This window comes from Lissotriton vulgaris, chromosome 3_1, assembly GCF_964263255.1.
Source record: "Lissotriton vulgaris chromosome 3_1, aLisVul1.2, whole genome shotgun sequence".
NCBI lineage: Eukaryota > Metazoa > Chordata > Amphibia > Caudata > Salamandridae > Lissotriton > Lissotriton vulgaris.
This window is the reverse complement of record NC_141689.1, coordinates 389,507,180-389,532,595: the sequence shown is the minus strand read 5'-3', so window position 1 is coordinate 389,532,595 and position 25,416 is coordinate 389,507,180.

The following is a 25,416-nucleotide window of genomic DNA, read 5'->3' as shown; positions in this document are numbered from 1 at the left end:
TCATGGCTTGCGTCTATTTTTCTCGGGTGCAAGTTGACTGTGCTGGCATTATGCCAGCTTCCAGAAGTTTTCGTACCAATTTCGCTAAACAAGAGAGAGAAGAAGAAGAAAAAGTCTGGGGTATTGTCTTAGTCTAATGTAGTGAGTCCATATAGTGCTGGTAGAATTGATTCCTGAAACTCCTACATGTTAGAGCAGAGGCCGACAAAGTTGGAGGTCAGACAGATACAGGCCACAAACGTTATGTACTGTGCTTGCAAGTTGCTGGTGCTACTGTGACACAACTTTCTGCTGAATTATTTTGTGTTAATCTTAAAGAGGTTTTGTTACAGTATGTTTTTCTTTCTTCACATAGATGCTCCTTCCAAACCAACACGGAAGGAGCGGGCTAGACGGGCCCGACAAAGGAAGCTGGAGGCGATTGTCGCTGAATATCAGAGGCTGGTGGCCCAGGAGGAGGAGGACACGCAGTCCCAGTCCACAACAACATCCACCTCGATAGCTGCATCCTCCTGCGCACCCTGGATCAGCCAGTCAGCGCAAGCCTCCAGTGGTACGGAGCCGTGGTACCGCAGCCACCCGCAACCACCAAGCAGCCAAAAAATCAGCTGCCCCCCACAGCAGGTGCAAGGCACGCATCCACCACCTAACCCTCAGGGTGTCCAACCATGAGCAGGAGATGGAGAGAGTGAAAACCCTGCTCAAGAAGAACCTCCGCAGGGAGCAACAGGACCACCTGGCCAAAGGACACCGCCGGCGGCAGTAGAGGAGGAGAGACTGTCCCTTGCCCCTTTTTTAAAGACTTTTGGGGGGTTGGGAGTTGGGTTTTTTGGACTTTGGGGACTTTTTATTTCACAGACATTCTTTGGGGTTAGGGAGGGGGTGGGTCTGGTCTTGCGGGATAGTTTATTTTTGTTAGGCGTTTTTACTGTTTTGCGGGGGGTAACTTTATGTTTGTTTTCTTGAAACTTAACTGGCTGCTTGATTCAAATTGTCTAAGAAATCGCCCAAATGTTTACAAAAGTAAGTGCCACTCACAGAGTTAGTTAATTCAATTGTCCTACTACTTAACTAGTACTACAGTCAGTCTCTCCTCTCTCCACCTACTCCATTATTCTTCCTCCCCCAAACGCTTACCTTACCTGTGAATTGTGTTTGAGAATAGGGCTAGGCACAGGGCTGGCTGCATGGCAAATGGCGATTAAGGTTGGCAATCCTGGGCGGATGAAATGGCATTGTTGTGGTGGTATTAGTGTTGGTACACAGTGGCAGTAGCAGCAAATGAAAAAAAAAAGAAATTGGAACCTTGAGTGGCCTGAGCGGAGCATTAGAACAGTACGATAGATAGCACAGTACACAGGAACAGTGCCATAATTTAGCCTAACAAATGCTAAAGTATTTAATTCAAAGTATAACTACTAGTTGCGTGGAGTTTGGCGTTGGCTACTACAAGAAATAGTACTGATGGTGAAGGACACAGCAGCGTAATCATTAGTCACCTGTAGGAGGAGGATGTTCTTGATGATCAATCCAGTTGAAGGCGCACATGAAAATCAGATTTGATTTGCAAATAGTCATTGGTGTGTGTCAATCTGAGTAAGAATATATCCTCAGATTCCTTCACCAGCCTTGAAATTATTTTTCTGTTGCTTTGACCTTATCCTCCCCAGCAAGGGTGTGGAATTATTGTTGTCATTTAGTCACACCTCAATGAAAACCACACAGTCCGGGGGAAGAGGGTTAGGGTTTGAAAATTGGATAGGAATGGGGTTTTTGGGAAAAGTTTTGTGGAGAGAGGAAAAAAAACACAGAATGTACAAACAACAAATGAAGATAAACAAATCTTTGGATATGAAGATATCCATAAATCTTTTAAGGGACATAAAGATAGTGCATGCACTACTGCATGCATGAAGTTGATTGCTAAATGGATGGTTAGGTTACTTAAACTAAGTAGTACTTTCTACAACTTACTAACTATGAAGAAACAATGTGACAGTACAGGGCTGTAGTAATTACGCAATTTCACTTGCCTATCTGCCCCCCGAGGGAATAAACAACACTTTGTACGTGAAATTAGTTTTAAAAATAGCAAACAAAAACGTATACAATGGCTGGAGGGATGAATTTGAAGCAGAGAGCAAACAAATGCACAGAGTCACACTCATAGAAGTTCACAACAATAACAATATTTAAAAGATAAGGAGAAGTGTAGAGGATACTATGACTGTATGTTGTAGTTGTCCTGTTGAATTTGGGAAGTTGCGTGCATCCAGCCATTCCTCTTATTCGCGGTACTCCTCCATTCCATCTGACGCTCCGTCGATCAATCTTGGTGACCAGATACACTGTCCACTAACTGCCTGGCGGATGTGGAATTGCGGATCGCTAATGGTAAGCCTAAGTTAATCAACGTTTTTCCAATCGCACAGGGTAAAAGCCAGCATGTAATTATTGATGGAAAAACAGGAAGTGATATTAACACCACGGCGAAACAAATATAAGGTAAGGTGTGTAGTGCAAAAATACCACTTTCAGTTTCAGAGTCGACAGTATGACATACAAGCTTCATTTTGAAAGTGCGTACTCTGAGTCTCCTTTTCAAAGAATAGTAATTAGTAAGTATGGGTGAATTTTGCGGATCTTTCCACTCAAACTAGGTGCAAACTGCTATTTTTGAAAAAAATTAGACCTTACCAGCAGTGCTCCCAGACCCGTAAACCAACTCCCAAAAATCTAGAACACCCCCAAGCAGCCCCCCAAAAACATGCAATACTGCTAAGCCTCAGTTTAAATCGTGCCAAACGCTGTCTGCAACTAGGCCCAAACCCCCCTTTTCCACCATGGATTTTCTTCAAACTACATGAAATGAAAATTAGACCTTCCCAGCAGTGCTCCCAGACCCCTCGACCCACCCCCATAAATCGAGAACACCCCCAAACAGCCCCCCAAAAACACGCAGGAGTGCCAAAAAAAAAACTTTTTCACCATGGATTTCTACAAACCACTTGCATTCAATATTAGACCTTCCCAGCAGTGCTCCCAGACCCCTCATCTCAGCCCCAAAAGTGTAGAACCCCCCCAAGCAGGCCATCACAGAAATGCAACACTTAGAATCTCCAGAGGCCTAAGTTTAAATCGCTCCAAAACGCGCTCTGCAGTTAGGCTCAAACCCCCCTTTTCCACCATGGATTTTCTTCAAACCACTTGCAATCAAAATTAGACCTTCCCAGCAGTGCCCCCACACCCCTCGACCCACCCCCAGAAATGTAGAACACCCCAAACAGCCTCCCAAAAACATGAAGGAGGTCTATCCTCAGCGAGGTCTACCTTTAAATCGTGCCAAACGCGCTCTGCAGCTAGGCCCAAACCCCCCTTTTCCACCATGGATTTTCTTCAAACCACTTGCAATGAAAATTAGACATTCCCAGCAGTGCTCCCAGACCCCTCGATCCACCCCCAGAAATGGAGAACAGCCCCGAACAGCCCCCCAAAAACGCGCAGGAGTGCCAAAAAAAAAGTTTTTTTTCACCATGGATTTTCTCCAAACTACTTGCATTTAATATTAGACCTTCCCAGCAGTGTTCCCCGACCCCTCGACCCAGCCCCAAAAACTTAAAACCCCCCAAACAGGCCATCACAGAAATGCAACACTTAGAATCTCCAGAAGCCTAAGTTTAAATCGCTCCAAAGCGCACTCGGCAGCTAGGCCCAAACCCCACTTTTAAACCCAAGGATTTTTTTCAAACCACTTGCAATCAAAATTTGACCTTCCCTGCAGTGCTCCCAGACCCCTCGATCCACCCCCAGAAATCGAGAACACCCCCAAACAGCCCCCCAAAAACACACAGGAGTGCTATCCTCGGGGAGGCCTACCTTTAAATCGTGCAGAACGCGCTCTGCAACTAGGCCCAAAGCCCCCTTTTCCAACATGGATTTTCTTCAAACCACTTGCAATGAAAATTAGACCTTCCCAGCCGTGCTCCCAGACCCCTCGACCCAACCCCGGTAAATGGAGAACATCCCCAAACAGCACACCAAAAATTTGCAGGAGTGCCAAAAAAAACAAACTTTTTCACCATGGATTTTCTCCAAACCACTTGCATTCAATATTAGACCTTCCCAGCAGTGCTCCCAGACCCTAGACCCAGCCCTAAAAATGTAGAACCCCCCTAAACAGGCCATCACAGAAATGCAACACTTAGAATCTCCAGAGGGCTAAGTTTAAATCGCTCCAAAACACACTCTGCAGTAAGTATTGGTGGAATTTGCGAATTCGCAGACCAGGAATTCGGGCGAAATGGCAAAAAAAATCTGCGAGTTTGCGAATTTTCCCGTGAACTCGCAGATTTTTGTGCCATTTGCACAAATATGTGACCACGTGTGCCTGTAACTTTGCCAGCGCGCCAAAAGACGCAGAGGTCCCTTGAGTGAGCTGGCCGTTATAGTGGGGACAGGCGGGAAGACTTTACATACCGCTAGTGTATGGTGGACTGGGCCAAACAGGCAGGGCTTCTATGCGAGTTCACATGCATCTTGTTTATACTGGGTCAGAGACCGAGCAGAGCAACAGATGAGGAGAAAGCAGCCTCCTGGTCACAGGAGCTACACAGGGATGGCGCTCGGGAAACTCATGGATGCAAAAATGCGTTTGGCACAGGACCCCAGAATCCTTCAGATGTCCAAGATAGCTCTGCTGCGCGTGTTAGTACAATGCCATTCTGATCCTGCTCAGTGGGTTCAGGCGCATGCAGCTGCTGCTGCTGGACAATGTCCCATCTCAAACTAAACTGCCCCGTACAGGCATATGCTGGCGCTGGGCAGTAGGGTGCAGTGGCATGCGGGTGCTCCACGCCTGGTTAATGCGCATACTGGTGCCAGGGGGGAAACGTGTTTATTGGTGCTGTGTAGCAAGTTATGACTTTACATTTTGACTGCACCAGATGGTGGTACCACCTACACGGATCAGGAGCATCCAGGCACCAGACTTCATGGTGCAAGAGCATAATGGTGCTGTGCGGTACAGGTATATATGTACTGGGGGTAGGGGGGCACTTAGCAAAAGTGTGCTCACACCCAGAGGGCTCCCAGGCAATTGAGCACGAATGATTTTCACACTGAGAGGACTCCGGGGCAGTTCAGCAGCACAGGGGCTCACACCCACTGGGCCCCTGGGCAGATCAGTAGCACGTGGGCTCACATCCACAGGACTCCCGGGCAGTTTAGCAGTGCCACCATCTGTGCATCACTGCCACCCTCTGGTTCATCACTGCCACCCTCTGGTTCACCACTGCTCCCATTGGTTCATCACTGCCACCCTCTGGTTCACCACTGCCACCCTCTTGTTCACCACTGTCACCCTCTGGTTCATCACTGTCACCCTCTGGTTCATCACTGCCTCCCTCTGGTTCATCACAGCACCCTCTGGTTCACCACTGCCACCCTCTGGTTCATCACTGTCACCCTCTGCTTCATCACTGCCACCCTCTGGCTCACCACTGCCACCCTCAGGTTCAACACTGCCACCCTCTGGTTCACCACTGCCACCTTCTGGTTCACCACTGTCACCCTCTGGTTCATCACTGTCACCCTCCAGTTCATCACTGCCACCCTCTGGTTCATCACTGCCACCCTCTGGTTCATCACAGCACCCTCTGGTTCACCACTGCAACCCTCTGGTTTATCACTGCCACCCTCTGGTTCATCACTGTCACCCTCTGGTTCATCACTGCCACCCTTTGGTTCACCACTGCCACCCTCTGGTTCATCACTGCCAACCTTTGGTTCACCACTGCCACCCTCAAGTTCAAGTTCAAGTTTAAAATTTGTATAGCGCACTACTCACCCAGAGGGTCTCAAGGCGCTTGAGGGAGGGGGGTACTTTACTTATCGAATATCCAAGTTTTTAGTTGTTTTCTGACGGAGAGGTGGTTCTGTGTAAGGCGGAGGTGGGGGGGAGAGAATTCCAGGTCTTGGCCGCTAAGTAGGAGAAGGATCTTCCCCCCATGGTGGATCTTTGGATCCACCATACTTTGTGTATTCAGACTTATTTCAATATACTAAAAAGATTTGTAAGTTATTTATATTTTGGTTACTTCCAATATAATATTACATTTTTGGTACATATACATTTTGTTACTTTTTTTATTTGTTACAATATTCTTATATTTAAAAAAAAACTGTAGTAATAGGGTTTCATGTTTTGATTGTTCTCCATTTGGTCTGAGCCCTTTTTATCTACATTAATTTAGAGTATAGGTTTCCAATGTAATAATTGGTGGTCTATCTTTGTTACTTTGGGCTGTTCTTGCTTCCATTGGGTCACGGATCACCATTACTATTTTCCAAATTGGGTAAAATTATTTTGTAATAATATTTGAAGTTGTAGTGTTAGGAGGATGATTATAAGATAAGTTAGCTAGTTTAGGGTATGGTTTTTAATATGTATTTGGTTAGTCCCAGAATTGTGTTGTGTGTGTTATAGTTGAGTGTGGTAGGCGTTGTTACTTTGTAGTTATGTGTTTATTGTGTTCCTTAGTTTTGCATTAATACCAAGAGGCCCATTAGGATGTCGGGCGGTGGCACACCGCGGTGGTGGCGGGACGGAAAAACAGCTTTTTGTTATGTAAAAAGTTGCTTGTATACCGCTACATTCACCAGGTAGGTTTCTTAGCGCTGCGGAATGCTGGGTATGGATAGTTTTAATTACAAGTGGTTTGAAGAAAATCCATGGTGGAAAAGGGGAGTTAGGGCCTAGCTGCAGAGCGCGCACGGAGTGATTTGGGAATGATGCCTAAATTATTCTCTCACTTTTTCCGGTTTTGCTTTTTGGCTGTTTGGGGTTGTTTAACTTGTTTTCGCCTGCGTTGACGGGTCTGGGGGCATTGCTGGGAAGGTCTAATACCGGATAAAAGTGTTTTGGAGAAAATCCATGGTGAAGAAGTTTTTCACTTTTCAGAGTTTTCGCTCATTTTCGTGTTTTCGGGGGCCTGCTTGGGAGCGTTCCTGGTGTTTTGGGGGGGTTGGGGGGTCTTGGAGCAACGCTGGGTATGGATAGTTTTGATTGCAAGTGGTTTCAAGAAAATACATGGTGGCAAAGGGGAGTTAGGGCCTAGCTGCAGAGCGCGCACGGAGTGATCTGGGAACTAGGCCTAAATTTGTCTAAGTCCCCGTTTTTGCATTTTTGCTTTTTGCCTGTTTGGGGGTGTTCTGCTTTTTTGCCGGTGGCTGCAGGGGTCTGGGGGCATAGCTGGGAAGGTCTAATATCGAAATCAAGTGGTTTGGGCAAAATCCATGGCGAAAATGTTTTTCTTTTTTTCCTCACTTCCTTGTTTTTGGGGGGCTGTTTGGGGGGTTTTGGGGGTGGGTTTTGGGGTCTGGAAGCACTGCTGGCACAGTCTGATGTTGATTGCATTCGTTTTTAAGGAAATCCATGGTGAAAAAGGGGAGTTATGGCCTAGCTGCAGAGCGCGTTTGGACTGAATCGAAGGAAGGCCGCAAATATTCTAAGTGTTAGATTTTGCATTTTTGCTTTTTGCCTGTTTTGGGGGGTTCTACTTATTTGCGGGTGGGTTGGCGTGTCTGGGGGCATTGCTGGGAAGGTCTAATATCGGGCGCCAGTGGTTTGGACAAAATCTTTGGTGAAAAAAGTAGCGTCAGATGGAATGGAGGAGTACCGCGAAAAAGAGGAATGGCTGGATGCATGCAACTTCCCAACTTCAACAGGACAACTACAACAACATACAGTTACAGTATCCATCTTCATTTCTACTTATCTTTTAAGTAATATTATTGCTTCGAACTTTTATGAGTGTGACTCTGTGCATTTGTTTGCTCTCTGCTTCAATTCATCCCTCCAGCCATTGTATTTTCTTTGCTATTTTTTGAACTAATTTAACCCCTTAGCTGCAGCGGCTATTCCGCCGCAGCGCTAAGGGGGAGGCGGGCCGTGCGGTGCTCCCGTACTCATGACGGAACCGCTCCTGCAGGCCCTCGGGTGGGTTGTGCTTGTGACGGAACGGTTCCGTTACGGCCCCGCCCACTCTTTAGAACGTCAGCGCAGGCATGGAATTCGAGCCACGCAGACGCGGCGAGCGGGCCGTGACGGAACCGTTCCGTCACCAGCACAGTCCAGCCGAGGCTCGTGACGGAACAGTTCCATCACGAGCATGGAAAGGGTTAATGTACTAAGTGGTTCTTCTCTCTGAGGGCAGATAGGCAAGTGAAAATGCGTAATTACTGCAGCCCTCTACTGTAACATTGTTTCTTCATAGTTAGTACATTGTATGATTGTAGAAAGTACTACTTACTTTTCAGACACCTATCCATTTAGCAAACAACTTCATGCATGCAGTAGTGCATGCACTTCCTTAATGTCCCTTAAAAGATTTATGGATAGCTTTGTATCCAAAGATTTGTTCATCTTCATTTGTTGTTTGTCCATGCTGTGTTATTTTTTTTTCTCTCTCCACAAAACTTTCCCCACAAACCCCGTTCCTATCCAAGTTTCAAACCCTAACCCTCTTCCCCCAGGCTGTGTGGTTTTCATTGAGGTTTGAGTAAATTACAATAATAATTCCACACACTTGCTGGGGAGGATAAGGTTCAAGCAACCTCCTCAACTCAATTTTAAGGCAGCTAGATGAATCCTAGGATATAGTAATTCTGGTTAAAAAAACAAAAATGAGTATTTTAAAATAAATTCTGAATTTCATGCCCACCATCGATTGGATCCATCGTCAACATCATCCTCCTACATGTCAAGAAGAGTTGTTGTGTTACGCTGCTATGTCACTGTTCTTGTTGTAGCCATAATCATCCATGCAATTCTTTTTCCCCATACTTATCTTCAGCATTGCTTAGGCTACTGTTCCTTCTAATACTCCTCTCAGGCAACTAAATGTCTAATTTTTTTACTTTGTTCTTCATATGCTGCTACTGCTAGTGTGGTACCACTCCTACTAACACCACAACAACGGAATTTCGGTCCGGGATGGTGTAATCGATATTTGCCATGCAGCCAGCGCTGTGCCTAGCTCTATTCTCAAACATGAATCACAGGTAAGATAAGCATTTTGGGGAGGTAGAAAGATGGGCTAGGATGCGGTGGAGAGACTGATAGTAGTACAAGTAAAGTACTAGTAGGCCAATTGAATTCACTAACTCTGTTAGTGGCACTTTTGAACATTTTTGGACGTTTTAGATAATTCATGCTGGTAAGTTTGAGGAAAACCAAACGTGCCGTAACTCTCGCCCACCAACCTACAAAATAAGATCAAAGCGTACACTATGCTGAAGTATGTAAAATAAATAATGATGTATTTCCCCTAACAAAAATAAACTAGTCCTACCCATCCCTAACACAAACAATGGTCCATTGCAAGTAGTCCAAAAATTAATAATCCCCAACTCCCGATTCCCACCCCCCCAACAGTCTTTAAAAAAGGGGTAAGGGACACAGTAACTTCCGGCAGTGTTTGGGCAGGCAGTCCTTGCGGAGGTCCCGGAGTTTTTTTCGAGCTCGTCCACCTTGCACTCCAGGAAGTCCACTCGTAACGTTAGCCGGCTCTTAGGGGGCCAGCTGCTGATGTTTTTTTTGCAGCTGAGCGGCGGCGGGGGGCTGTCCCAGCACGGCGCTGGGATGGAGGCTGGTGGACATGGGGGCAGTGCTGGAGGAGGTTGTTGAGGTTCCCTCCTCGTTTTCCCGAGCCCACAGCCGGCAATATTCTACACGAATGGCCTCCATCTTCCGGGCCCTGGCCCAGCCAGCCATCTCCCCTCTGGTGAGCTTTTTGGGAGCATCTATATGAAGAAAGAATGAAAAATAATGTAACCAAATCTCTTTAACAATAACACAAAATAATTCATCAGCAAGTTGTCTCACAGTAAAACTAGCAATTTGCAAGCACAGTATAACATTTTGGCATGTATCTTTCCGCCGTCTTTGTAGGCCTGTAACAGTGGGAGTTTCAGGAATTCTACTACCAGGCAGCACTATGGACTCAATACATAGTCAGAGAGTCAGAGAGTACACCAGTATTCGACTTTTTTTCTCTACTTTTGCAAAATAAATTACTTGTACGTGAACTTGTGGTAGCCGGCATAAAGCCAGCTCAGTCAGCTTGCACCCAATCAATCAATCAATCAGTGACACTTATAAAGCGCGCTACATACCCGTAGGGTCTCAAGGCGCTGGGGGGGGGGGGGGGGCGCTACTGCTCGAACAGCCAGGTCTTCAGCTTCTTCCTGAAGGAGAGGTGGTCTTGGGTCAGGCGCAGGTCGGTCGGGAGGGAGTTCCAGGTCTTGGCGGCCAGGTAGGAGAAGGACCTTCCTCCTGTAGTCGCTCTTTGGATGCGGGGGACGGCGGCGAGGGCGTGGTTGGCTGATCGGAGGTGGCGTTTGGGAGCGTAGAAGTTGACTCGGCTGTTGAGGTAGCTCGGGCCTTGGTCGTGTAGGGCTTTGTGTGCGTGGGTGAGGAGGCGGAAGGTGATTCTTTTGTTGACGGGGAGCCAGTGAAGGTCTCTCAGATGTCCGGAGATGTGGCTGGTTCGTGGGATGTCGAGGATGAGTCTGGCTGAGGCGTTCTGGATCCGCTGGAGTCTCTTCTGGAGCTTGGCGGTGGTACCGGCGTAGAGGGGGTTGCCGTAGTCCAGTCGGCTGGTGACGAGGGCCTGGGTGACGGTCTTCCTGGTCTCGGTGGGGATCCACCAGAAGATCTTCCATAGCATGCGTAGGATGTTGAAGCATGCCGAGGAGATGTTGTTGGCTTGCCTGGTCATGGAGAGGGAGGAGTCCAGGATGAAGCCCAGGTTGCGTGCATGGTCTGTCGGTTTGGGTGCGGTGCCCAGGGCGGGAGGCCACCAGGAGTCGTCCCAGGCGGAGGGAGAGGAGCCCAGGATGAGGACTTCCGTCTTGTCCGAGTTCAGTTTCAGGCGGCTGGTCGTCATCCACTCGGCTACCTCTTTCATCCCTTCGTGCAGGTTGGCTCTGGCGGCGGCGGGGTCGTTGGTCAGGGAGAGGATCAGCTGGGTGTCGTCGGCGTAGGAGATTATGCTGAGGTTGTGTTTGCGTACGATGGCCGCGAGGGGGCTCATGTAGACGTTGAAGAGGGTGGGGCTCAGAGATGATCCTTGGGGGACGCCGCAGATGACTTCGGTGGCCTCTGACTTGTACGGTGGTAGGCGGACTCTCTGTGTTCTTCCGTCGAGGAAGGATATGATCCATTCCAGCGCCTTGTCCTGGATTCCGACGTTGCTGAGGCGCCGTACTAGGGTGCGGTGGCAGACCGTGTCGAATGCCGCGGAGAGGTCTAGGAGGATGAGGGCCGCTGTTTCTCCATTGTCCATCAGGGCTCGGATGTCATCGGTGGCGACGATGAGGGCGGTCTCGGTGCTGTGGTTGGCTCGGAAGCCGGACTGTGAGGGGTCGAGGGATCCGTTCGTCTCGAGGAAAGCGGCCATCTGCTTGTTGACGGTCTTCTCGATGACTTTGGCTGGAAACGGGAGGAGCGAGATGGGGCGGTAATTCTTGAGGTCGGTGGGGTCCGCTGTTGGTTTCTTGAGTAGAGCGCTGAGTTCGGCGTGTTTCCAGCTCTCAGGGAAGATGGTGGTGTCGAAGGATGTGTTGATGATGTCTCGCAGGTGGGGTGCGATGACAGCGTCCGCCTTGTTGAAGACGTGGTGAGGGCAGGGGTCGGTCGGTGATCCGGAGTGGATGGAGTTCATCGTGCGGATGGTGTCTTCGGTGCTGATCGGGGTCCAGGCGTGGAGGGTGGTGGTGGGGGGTGGTTGTTCGGTCATGGTGTGCGTTGGTTGGTTGTTGAAGCTGTTGTGTATGTCCGCGATCTTGTTGTGGAAGTATGAAGCGAGGGAGTTGCAGAGGTCTTGCGATGGGGTGATGTCGTTGTTTCCTGCGCTGGGGTTGGAAAGCTCTTTCACGATGTTGAAGAGTTCCTTGCAGTTGTGTGCGTTGTTGTCCAACCGGTCCTTGAATGCTGTTTTCTTGGTGGCGCGGATCAGCTGGTGGTGTTTCCGGGTGGCAAGTTTGAAGGAGATCCTGTTGTCTGGTGCCAAGAAAAAGAGACACAAGCCATGATGACGCAGACTTGCATGCATTCCTTTAAGCAGTATATGGAGGTGGGGATAGGGAAGCTCTAACATTTGTATAGGGGTGGCACTGGCCATACTCGGTTACATCAAGGGCTACTACCCCCCCCCCCCCCGGGCCTTCAGTACTACAAAAGGAAAATGAAAATTATTCATTTCTGATCATGTCTCCAGCCGATCACATGATCTCTTTGCTTATGTGATGCATGACTTTAGGTGCTTTATTCTGATAGATTGAGTGAACAACAGCAATAGTCCACCCATGATTAACACAGCAGAAAGAAAATTATGAACATAGGGAGTGAGTGTTGTAGGAAGGTGGATATCTGATTATGGTTACCCCCAAACTTTTTGCCTGGTGTTTAGCTGGTTTCTGACATAGTTGGCCTGGGATCCTGCTATTCAGGGCCTCAGGCTGATTGCTCTCTCCTTAAAATGGACTCCATGTACCCTAGGTGCATAACATAATTGAAACTGGTTCACCTTATAGGCCCCTGTAACAGTGTACCATAGGTACCCAGGGCATAGGTGCATCCAAGGCCTACCAGGGGCTGCAGCATGTATTATGCCACCCCTGGCCTGGCCTCCATATTTGACACAACTGGCTGATCACTCAGCTGGGGTAAGTTGGTGTAATCACCTCTTACTTAGATATAGTATCCCTATATCTAACCTTAAACTGGACACACATGTTCCTATCAGCCACTCCTATGGAAGGCCTCATCAATCCTGGAGACAGAGTGCTTGGAAATATGTGAGATGGTGCTCTAGCATGAGCTGAGCCTGTCTGCAGCTGTCGGGAACCACTCCCTTAGCTGTTCCGGGATATTGCCATACCATATACTCTTAAGTGCATTATAATCCTCGCGGTTATATGCTATCTTTGGTTTGGCTTTATCAAAACATGTCGAGTAAGGTGTCATACGAATTGGAATACTATCCCCTCAACAGTTCTGTCGACGGGGATAGCATTCCACCCTTCTAGAGGGACACAACATGTGTGTAGCCTTAACCCCGGTTAAAGTTAACCAGAGGCTCAGCATCACAAAATGGATGCTGCCACCACAGACACAAGTCTGACCTCCTGCTGCTGGGAGTCCTTCCAGCGAGGGAGGCTTGGACAAAGGGTTTTCTGCCTTGGGAGGTGCGAGCACCACCCCAGACAGGGTTTTGTGTATTGGGTAGGACAGGGCTGAATAGATTGAGACATGCCCGGGGCACACAAGGTGTCCCCGTGCATAAACAAAATACAAATAATAGTGGAGGGTCAAAAGAACGAATTTCTAAAAAAAACGACTATGTGTGAGAACCAGTGGCAATAGTCCACTAATCAGGGTACATCGATCGTGGTTGTTAAAAAATACCCATCAGTAGCTCTTCCTTGGCGCCCTTTTCATCATGTGGGTTCCTTCTAACCATGATGGATGGTATTTTAGTATGGTCAATATCGACAGCATAAGGACCAGTGATGGTATAACTGGGTCACAGGGAGCTCCTGAAAAGCAGTGCGAGGGGGTGTGTTAAAGTGCAAAAAGTGCAGGATAGTGATATATAAAATTAGATAACTATGAGGAAAAATTATTTATTAAAGACCTCAGTGTTTCTAAGAATTAAAAAGAGCGAAATTGGTAGTTTCACCTAATAGCTACCAACAGGTTGGTCGACATGGTTCAGCAGATTTTCGGATCACAGAGGTATCCACTGCATTCCTCAGGACCTGTATCGCTACTGCTAGTGATGTGTTAAGAAAAAATATATAAAAAGGAAATATTTCACCTGGGTACTAGTGAAGAATCATTCTCCCAGCATATTGTGCAGGAGAGTACTGCCTCACCTCACCTGGCTCACAGCACAGGTAATTGAAGCACCGCTCTGTCCGTCGGTACTTCCAGCGTCCCTCTGGCTGTAAGTCCCCGTGCATAAGCCAGTCCAAACCGGTCCTGGGACTTTCCAGACCAAGGCCTGGTGAGGAGCTGAACAAAGGAAAGGGGGTGTAACCGCCCCCCTTCCTAGTTCCACCCAGAGGAGGGACCTAGTAGGTGATCCACCCCTCAGATTGGGAATAAGAGTGGGAGCAGTGCCATTGCACAGCAGATCATCCTGAATCAACTTTAAACAAAGAAGAAGACTGGACTTCGACATTCTGCTGCACTGAAAACTGAAGAGAATCTCCCTTGTGGCCTAGGAGTGGCCACCCTGTGAACACAGGTACCAACCAGCGAATCGACGTCTGCTTTGCCGCCGCCGGAGCCCGAGCCCAGAGCCTGACAAGACCCAGACTCCCAGACTTCTCACAGCCCGATCCACAGTCCCTGCAAAGAAGGGACCCGTGGAGGCACCGAGAGACATGGGACCGGACTTCTTGGAAGACACCCGAAGAGCTGACTGCGCAGCACCAGAGGCATCCTCGACGTTGTGCTTTGGGGACTGAGAACCCCCACCACCGAGCAGCCCTTGCACCGAAGATCAGCCCCCCAGCATCTCCACGATCTGCGTGGGGCCCTTTTGCATTGTGCCACTCGACGCGCCATCCCGGCCACTAGCCACGTGGTCAGCGGCCATCTTGGCAAAGAAACCGAAGAACTACACTGCGGGTCTGGTTGCTCCAGACTTGCCCTAGCTCCTGTAAAAAGGAGCACCTGCTCTGACCTTGCTGGTCCGAGTGTTAAGCCTTTTTCAACTCCTGCATGGCTTGCATTAGCCAAGGCCTGTTTGCTCCGATCAAGTTGCCGACACCGCCAACAGCGAGAAGCCTACGTGGGACAGCTCGTGACCGACTCCTGGATTTCCTCGACCCCCGGTGTCCACGTGGCTGCAGAGAGAAGCTACACCTCAATGCCTGTTTGCACCCGACATCGCCTGGTTCCAATCTGGTTCCACAGTAGTCACTGGCTAGTGACTTTGAACATTGTCCCCTCTGCTTTCAGGTCTTCACAACTTCAGATCCACCCTTTGATCCACCGGAACTCTTCACCTCGAGCCGCCTGCAGCATCTTCAGCTCCAAGCACCATCGACCAACGTGACGAAACCCGACACTACTTCGACCCTATGCACCCGCTTCCTGTGGGTGAGGTAACTCAGCCCTGCCGGTGTTCCTACACTGGTACACATCTCTAGGGCCTGTGTCTCAAGTTTCAGCTTTCTAGGTCACTCGGAAGGTTCCGAACTAACTAACTTTGTACTTTTTACGCACCATAGACTTTGCATTGGTGAGTGCGTGCACTTTAAACACTGCACCCGAGTCCCGCTGGCCTTTCCCGACTTAGTCACTGCTAGTCCCGAACAGCTCCAGTAATTCCCAAGGCCCTAGGCCTGTTCCCTTTCAGATTGGTATCTCTTATACCACTTTCTTGTATATGGTTTAGGTGGCCCCTAGGGCTCATCCATATTGTGCAACTTTTGTGTATTTGAAACTGTCTTGTGTTTAACGCTTGTGCTTCTGTGCTCATAAAGAGTCCAGGGGATACTTTTAGTTAATAAATCTATATATATTTTCAATATATATCTGTGTGGTGTCCTTTCATTTGGTATTCAAGGGGGTTGTGTATGGTAATACAGCTGGCTTCACATGCCTTTCAGAGTTTAGCCTAAGACTGCTTTGTCCACGTTACCACTAGGATAACTGGTCTATAAGGTTGACTTACAACCAATCATCATAAGGGTTGCTTGGCATGGTACAAAGTGATCACTAGAATTAGTGAGCATTATATACCAGGCCAACTTCTAACATTGGTGAGCAGCGGATTGGGATCTGAGCTTGCTGTTGTTTTACCATTACAATCTTTGAGATTATCATTTGAAAGATCAAACAGGTACCTTTTAGGTACATATAAAAAAAGACTAGTATACTTAAGTTCTACTGAACTTAGTGATTGTAGAGGAAAGGGAGTAGCACACCCTGACTACAACTACTAGATAGGTTTAGTAGGTAAACACCAGTGTAGGTAGATTGCAACATATCCACCCACACTAGAGCAATGTCTGGAGCAGAGGGTTCCACTGGGAATGTCTCTGTTGAGAGTGACACTCCAAGGGCACCATCCAAAATTTGCTATTTTGTCCTTTAAGGAATTAAGACAGCTTGTGTCCTAAGGGGTCTGAAGACAGGGCATTCCCCTACTACAGACCACCTTAGAGAGATCTTAGACCAGTCTGAGACTCTAAAGACCTCTAAGGCAGACCCCACAGGGAATGCAGAAGGAGGCCATCCTTCTGAGGATGACACTGCAGAAGCCCCTGTCCCTATAGTCCTGGTAGATGAGGAAGCCCCCATCACTGGAGCTCCTCAGACAGATGAGGAGGAGGAAGAGGAAGAAGAGACAGAAGGGGGAGCAGTGAGTCTGATGATGACAGAAATAGTCAGGTACTGGTCAGCAGACTGAACCAGACTAACTTAAGCCTATTTGGGACTGAATCTGGGAACAACCCATTCAGACCCCCAGGTGGACTTAACCAGAAGCCTAGGAGGAGAAGGACTCACTCAGGTGACTCTAACAACTCCCATGCTTCCAGAGGTTCTAATGGTCACTCCAGAAGAGAGATGACTAGCCCTCAGAGAAGGGAACATGAGGCCAAAATGAGAGAGGCTGAATTGAGGATCCAGAGACAAGAGTTAGAGGTTGCCCTGGCCCAAGAGAAACTTGCTAGAGCAAGACAGCCTAGAGAGAGTGGGGTAATAGAACCAACTGGTGGCAGCAATATCCACAAGGATAAAGACAGGTCTTTTGATAACAGAAACCTGAGTAAGATTGTGCCCCCCTACAAAGCTGGGGATGATATCCACAAATGGATGACTGCACTTGAGAGAGCCTGCAAAGTACAGCAGATCCCTCAGGAGCAGTGAGCAGCAATCTTGTGGCTCTCCTTTGAAGGTAGAGGCCGAGACAGACTCCTCACAGTTAGTGATGGGGATTCTAGAAACTACCTGGTCCTGAAGAGTGCTCTGATTGATGGGTTAGGCTTAACCACTGAACAGTACAGGTTAATGTTCGGAGACACTCAGAAGACACAGACTCAGGACTGGTCTGAATTTGTTGAATGTGCCACTAAGGCTCTGGAGGGCTGGTTGCTGGGAAGTAAGGTTACTGACTATACAGGATTGTATAATTTAATTATGAGAGAGCAAATCTTAAGTAATTGTCAAAATCAGTTTCTACATCAGCACCTGGTTGACTCTGATCTGACCTCCCCACAAGAATTGGGTAGGAGGGCAGACAAATGGGTAAGAACCAGGATCAGGCCTAAGAACCAGGGTGGTGACCAAAAGAAAGAGACTACCAAGCCTCAAGAGAAGGGTGGGGATAAAAGTAAGGAAAAGACTTCCCCAGGGCCCCAAAACTCCAAGAATGGGGGTGGGTCCCAAGACACTTCTTCAACCCAGAAAAAGCCTTATTGTCATGCCTGTAAACAGGTTGGGCATTACAAAACAGACAGATGTTGTCCCAAGAATGGCAATAAGGAGAATATACCTCCAGGTAAGGCTCCAACACCTCCTGTCACTGTTAGCAGTGGTCCCCCAGGTGGTGGGAGCACCCCCAAGAATTTGGGTGGGTTTACATTTGGTGGTCAGGTGGATTCTGGCCTAACCAGGTCCCCTAACTCAGATACTCTTGTCTATGAGACTGGCATGGGGTTTGCCAATTTCACTGCTTGCCCAAACACTTTGAGCAAGTATAGACAGGAGCCCCTCATCAATGGTTTGAAAGTTGAGGCCTTCAGAGACACAGGGGCTAGCATCACCATGGTGGCTGAATGTCTAGTCCCCTCAAGGCAACTTTTACCTGATGCCACATATCAGGTGACAAACATTGATGGCATAGAAACCAATCATCTCATGGCAGTAGTCAATCTTAGCTGGGGAGGTGTCACTGGCCCAAAGAGAGTGTCAGTGTCAGCAAACTTGCCTGTAGATTGCCTACTGGGTAATGATTTGGAAATCTCAGCCTGGGCTGAGGTTGAACATCAAACCCATTCTAGAATGGTAAATCTCCATGGAAAGGTTAGTGGGGCTGTGATGGCTACAGCCCCAATCTAAGATGTCCTTCCTGAAAAGGTTGAGAGGGCTGAGCAAACCTCATCCCCATCTTTAGCTAACTTCCCTCCTGAAAAGAGTAGCAGGGCTGTGATGGTAACAGCCCATACCCAAACTGAGTCTCCTCCTGAAAAGGTTGGAGGGGCTGTGATGGCCACAGCCCAAACTCAAACTGATACATGGGTAGTGAAGCCTGAAATGATGGATCACTCCACCCAAACTGAGAGCATGGAGGAGGAAGAGAAATCTCCCCCTCACCAGACATTAGGAAAGGATCAGCCTCCTCAGTGAGCTGATCTTACCCCTGATGAAGGAACTGTCCCAGAGGTTGTTAGGCCTGGCCTGACAGAGCCTCTGATGGCAGTGGACCCTTCTCAGGTGGGACCCAGTCTGGAGCAGGTAACCTGCCCCTCTCTACCTTGCCTTACTCAGCCCAGGGCTGCAGAGGACAAGAAGGACAGTGAGACCCAAAGGGCCCCCTGTCAAATAAAGCACCCCATCAACAAATTAGCGGCACCGAAACTAGTAGCCCTAGTGAGGTGCAAACTTTAAAAACTCCTGAGGGATCCCCCTTAAAAGTAGTTAGGGACCTCCCCCAGATGGATATTGTTGGGCACAGCCAAACCTGGGACCCTAAGGGCCCAAACTAAGCATGGGCGGATATTGCGGATCCAAGATCCGAGGATTTTGCGGATTTACGGATTGTGGATCCGCAAAATCGGCGGATTTTGCGGATTTGCGGATCCGCAGGTTTGGGGCGGGGCTTCCATGCGAGTGCACATGCCTCTTGTGTGTTTAAAAGGTCTGAGAAAGATCAGTTCAGCAGATGAAGAGAAAGAAGCCCCTGGTCACAAGAACAGCACGGGTATTGTGCTCGTGAAAGTCAAGGATGCAAAGGCCTCTATCCAGCATCACAGCTGATGTTCCATGGTAGATTTGGGATGAAGGCACACCTGCCCAGCCGCGACGACGCTCACGATTGTTTTTGGGCTAATGAATGAGTCACTGAATTTGAGCTTCAACTAGTTCGAGCGACCATGTGTGTGTTACTATGCAATCGCCCCGAAGGGTGCAAGGGTCCCTGAGTGAGCTGTCCATCATAGTGGGTAAATGGCGGGAAGACGGTGCAAACCGCGAGTGTGTGAGCGGGACCAAACGTGCGGGGCTTCAATGCGAGTTCACATGCCTCTTGTGTGTATCAAAGGTCAGAGAAAGATCAGTTCAGCAGATGAAGAGAAAGAAGCCCCTGGTCACAAGAACAGCACAGGTATTGCGCTAGTGAAAGTCAAGGATGCAAAGGCCTCTATCCAGCATCACAGCTGATGTTCCACGGTAGATTTGGGAAAGGAAATTACACCAGCCTGGCCTGTTGTAACTATTTTACGATGGCGCCGCCAAGCTGCCAGCGCCATCCTAAAATAGTTACTAAATTAGCTTCAACAGGAAGCTCTAATAGATAAAATCGAGCACCTGCTTTATTTTATCTATTAGAGCTTCCTGTTGAAGCTAACTTAGTAACTATTTTAGGATGGCGCTGGCAGCTTGCCGGCGCCATCTTAAAATAGTTACAACAGGCCAGGCTTCAACTTTTGCCCCCGGATCCGCCGCTCGCGGATTTGCGAATTCTCGGTAAATTCGCGGGAGTTCGCGGATCGCGAATTTACCGAAAATTCGCAAAATCCGCGAGCGGAACGGATTTTGAGCTCATACTTAGCCCAAATCTGAACTGTCCCTCCAGTAAGCCAAACAGAGGGACCCAGCCTCGAGCTTTAGGTAGCCAGAGGTTGACCCTGAGAGCACAGTGCAACTCAGTCAAAGAAAGAAAGGCACACATGGTGGAGAGAGATTGGAGGAAGCTGAGTCCTACAGAGGAATCTCACTTCAGTACTCCATCCCAACACCAGCCTTTTACTTTGCAAAGACACACCACAGGTAGAGATTCCCTATGGTGGAGACCCTCAGATACCCTTAGGGTGAGGGATTGCTTAGTGGACCATGAGACAGGGGTAACCAATACAGAGCTGGTACTTCCTTATATGGCCACTTAGGCAATATAGGCTTACCTGGACAAGGATAGCCTTATCTCCTTTCTAACTGGTCTATAAGGTTGACTTCCAACCAATCATCATAAGGGTTGCTTGGCATGGTACAAAGTAATCACTAGAATTAGTGAGCATTATATACAAGGCCAACTTCTCACAAGTGTGGTAACCGTAATTGCCAGAGGAAGGGACTTGACTTTATATAATTGTCAACTATACAATACATGCACAATATATGCTGTGCTTGCAAAGTAAACTACTGTACTGTTACTTTAGGCAATGGAGAGTTTCAGAGCAATCACAACTTGTAGTATTTGGATTTCCTCTGCTTTGCTACTCTGGAACGGACATGCTGTTCAAACAAATTAACACTCTTCATGCACTGAGCGTCTGCTCTACATACACCTCTGCTATGTATGAGGAAGAAGATACCATCCCGGCTTCCAAGGTAAACGTCTATCATTCTTCTTAATGTCTCAACTGTAACAATTTTACTTTTTCTCAACACCCAAATAACACCCTTTTCATTTTATTTGGTAAACCACCGTCTTGACTTGCATTTGAGTTTCACCCAAATGGTATATTGCAATGCAAACAACACACGTGAATTTTCTGATTGACCCACACAGGCAGTAATTTTTTCTTTCTCCTCCAAACATCCTTGCTTCAAGCAGCCATGCATCTGATTCCTTCCAATCAGCCACCTCTGCCTGCATTCAAAAACACGGATCATTCTTTAGTCTTAAATGTTACGACTTGCTCGTCCTTCCATTGATCCTAAGTTCTTTTCCTTTTCGTTCATCACATCCCTCAAGTTCATCTGATATGACTTGGTTTCACGATAAAAGTTTCCCAGCGGATTTGAAGTCAAATAGAGGGGGCTATTGCTTACTCGAGAACTACCGCTGCTAATGCTATTGCTAAGTCAAGGGTGACTGACTTCTCCGTGATTGGCTAAATAAAAAAGTAGTTCTAACTCAGTAAGTGTTCTTAACAGTACAGTGTACTTGTAGTAGTGTACTTTCTACTGCACAGTACATCATACACCCCTTTGCGGGCCTACTCTATAATGTCAATAAGCAAGGAGTATAATAATAACTTACCACTGTCCGCCGCTGCTGAGCCATCCCCTCAGCTCCTCCTGGTGGCGCCGCCTCTTGAGTGGACCCCTCCGCACTGCTGGCCCCGGCACTGGTGGTGGCAAGTGCTGCATCAGGTGTTGTGACGCCTAGAAAAAAACATGTCATATTTTTAGATGCCATACACCACCTCCTACTTCGTCTCGTAATGGAAGAGAAAATGTTAAACAATTTTTTAATTATTGGTACTGAAAAGAAGTCACGGTTTTGGGGAGGGTGTTAACTTATATGCTTAGCCATAACATGCAACTCTTTTTGGCACAACTGATGAGTGCTTGCTCTTTAACGTGCAACATTTTTATAATTACAGACAGAACCAACTACTCCCCATCACCGCCAGGAGGACTTGAAGTTCCAACAAGGTGAGGGCTCCCGAGTCCCGCACAGTTACTTCTGACTAAGGTATGTGGAAAGTCGAACTGCACCTATCATCAACAATGTCCTATTTCTCTTGTCCATACTTCTGTATGTGCAGAATAGTCCCTGAAACACTAGCGGTATGGTATGTGCTACTATCAAATCAAAAAGACATCTACTAATTTATTCTAGGTGGACATTGACATTTTGTTGTTGGAAATTGTCAAAGCTCTAACATTAAGAAGACTGGAATAGACAGCAAGGGCAACCCAGAGGACTGCACTGAGTGCCTCTAGAGCTATTGCTGGATCGGAGTTTTGTTTAACACCGTTTGCCGACTAGGCAAGCTTAGCTACCTACACAGACCGACTCATAAATAATTGTAAATAGTGGTAGCACAGAGAGTGATGGTAGAGAGGCAGGATAAGCATGTAGAAACAGTCTACAAGAAGATCAAAGACTATTTTGTAAAAAATAGAGTTAGGGAAGTATAATTATATTATAAAAAACAGAACTAGTTTCTGGGGCCAGTAGAAGAGCCTGCAGTGGACCGTTCCTACTGCCCACTCTGTTCCGCCGGAGTCTGGGGTGGTGCTGTCTTCTTGCCCCTGGGAGGTGCTGATGATCATGAAATAAACACAAACATGGATGATTGTTTTTTGGAAATATTTGATTTCTTTAAACACAATCCTAAATTATCTCGGGGAAACAAATTAGCAACAATTGCACTACATGTATTGACCTATCTGATCTGGTCAACTAGGAGGATACTAGTATGGTATTGCTGGATTCGCAGACCGTCTACTTGTAAAGTTATGTAAATCACTAACTAAACCAAAAACAAAAAGGTTCTACTACAACTGCCAGCACTAGGCAGCACGCGACGTGACAGACACAGTCCGTCATCATGATTGCAGAGCACTAAAATATGTCCTACTACTACTACTAATAACAAATCATAATATACTCAACCTGAACCTTTCAATCCATCACTATCTCTTCTTCTTAGTGGTAGCAGGAGTACAAAGGAAGGACTAGACTTGAGTCTCTAGTCTCTCTAGCATTAGGCAGTTCTGTAAAGTACTACACTCATACATATTCAGGACAAATGAGCACAAAGTTGCAAACAAGTAAGCATAGTAGCAACGCCACTGAGCAGGCAAGCACCTGCAATCACAGAAGCTATTTAAACGTTAATTTACCTGCAATGTTCTCGAATTGGCAGCATTCTTGCTCTTCGGGAAAAACATATATTAGCAATATAACACAGAGCAGAAGAAAACAAGGTAGTTATTAAATAGCTACTCACCAAGGCCAGGGATCTCCACACCGAGCATGTGGAGCAGGTCCTGCTCGCGGTCAAGGAGGTCCGACCACCGGTGAGTCGCTTGCTGGTAGGTGCCCCAGACCCCTGACTCCCTCCGCATGGCCCGGCACACCTTTTCCCACAGCTGGCGCCGCTCCCGGAGGCCATACCCTGACACGAGCCTGCCCCCTGCTGCCACGGTCTTCGGGAGGTGGCGCTGCACATAAAAGGACAGTGCGGCCACCTCCAACAGGCTGAATATCTCCCTGGACATCACTTCCTCCCCTCGTAACCGCCCGCAAGGGAGCCGAGTATGGGGTGCGGGACCCTTCCCCTTCTCCTTCCCGGCTCCCTTTGCCATGGTCCTGTACAGCAGAAAGAAAGAAAAAGGAAGGAATAGGAAAAAGTAAAGAAAAAAAAGTTTTAAAAAGTAGCTTTAAAAGTAACGAAAAGTTGAAAAAAACACAAAAATATAGATCTAGAAATAAAGAGGGATAGATATAGAGTAGAAAAGATAAAAAAAGTCCAAAGAAATAAAGGATTGCACAGATGAAAGGAGGATTAGAAAGCATGCACAGAACCATAGCAATGAATGAAAAACAAGATGGCCGCTCCCATTGAGGACCGCATGGGTAAGTTTGTGCGATATTTCCCTTGCGAGCACACGAAAACGCCCGCGAACACGTAATCGCGCGCCGCATACGACACGAGTATGCAACTAGCACCCGGAAACGGAAACACGTCACGCAAACAAGATGGCCGTGCCCATACACGACCGCATGGGTAACTTCGCCGTGCAAGCGACCAGCGAACACGCCTAAAGTCCTGCGAACATGCAAAAAAAAATCTGCAAATTCGCCCTAATTCGAGGATTTTGGGAATTGCGAATTCGAGTTTGCGCGAATTCGCCGAACGCGAATTAGCAAATTTAACCCATACTTACCCACGACCTGACATGTGAACAGTGTATCCAACAATAGCAAATCAATAGGAAGATAACTGCATGGCAGGTAAAATAGCCATCACAGATTACACCATAATCAGGGTCAGAATGGACTGAAGACCCTGTCACCCCTGTATAAAAATCTGATGCCTGCAAAGAGCCTTGCAATATTGAAGTGATACATAGAGCATGAGGCACAGCCAATCAAATGCAAACACAAACATAACTTTAATCAGCAAGGACACTGACAAAACACGCAACAGAAGTAACTGTATTTATTCACATATTGCACAGATGTAGCAGTAGAACAATAGTAGACAACAGCAAGTACACAGTCAAGATAATATGCACAGGTGTAACCCAAAAAGGAAGGCCAGTGTCCATAGCACCGGTCAGAGGCCAACACAGCAGAGCAACAGGGTCAGTGTCCATGGCAGGGGAGAGTAAAGCACAGCAGAGCAACAGGGCCAGTGTGCATGGCAGGGGAGAGGCCAACACAGCAGAGCAACAGGGCCAGTGTGCTTGGCAGGTGAGAGGCCAACACAGCAGAACAACAGGGCCAGTGTCCATGGTAGGTGAGCCAGCAAGTACATAAGAGGCTTCATAGGGAAGAGTACAGCACAGCAGAGCAACAGGGCCAGTGTCCATGGCAGGTGAGCCAGCAAGTACATGAGAGGCTGTATAGGGGAGAGTACAGCTCAGCAGAGCAACAGGGCCAGTGTCCATGGCAGGAGAGAGTACAGCACAGCAGAGCAACAGGGCCAGTGTCCATGGCAGGGGAGAGGCCAACACAGCAGAGCAACAGGGCTAGTGTCCATGGCAGGGGAGAGGCCAACACAGCAGAGCAACAGGGCCAGTGTCCATGGCCGGTGAGCCAGCAAGTACTTGAGAGGCTGCATAAGGGAGAGCACAGCACAGCAGAGCAACAGGGCCAGTGTCCATGGCAGGTGAGAGGCCAACACAGTAGAGCAACAGGGCCAGTGTCCATGGCAGGGGAGAGGCCAACACATCAGAGCAACAGGGCCAGTGTCCATGGCAGGTGAGAGGCCAACACAGCAGAGCAACAGGGGCAGGCTCCATGGCAGGTGAGCCAGCAAGTACACGAGGGGCTGCATGGAGGAGAGTACAGCACAGTAGAGCAACAGGGCCAGTGTCCATGGCAGGGGAGAGTACAGCACAGCAGAGCAACAGGGCCAGTGTCCATGGCAGGGGAGAGTACAGCACAGCAGAGCAACAGGGCCAGTGTCCATGGCAGGGGAGAGGCCAACACAACAGAGCAAAAGGGCCAGTGTCCATGGCAGGGGAGAGGCCAGCATAGCAACATGGCCAGTGTTCATGGCAAGTGAGCCAGCAGGTACATGAGAGGCTGCATAGGGTAGAGTACAGCACAGGAGAGCAACGGGGCCAGTGTCCATGGCAGGGGAGGGTACAGCACAGCAGAGCAACAGGGCCAGTGTCCATGGCAGGGGAGAGGCCAACACAGCAGAGCAACA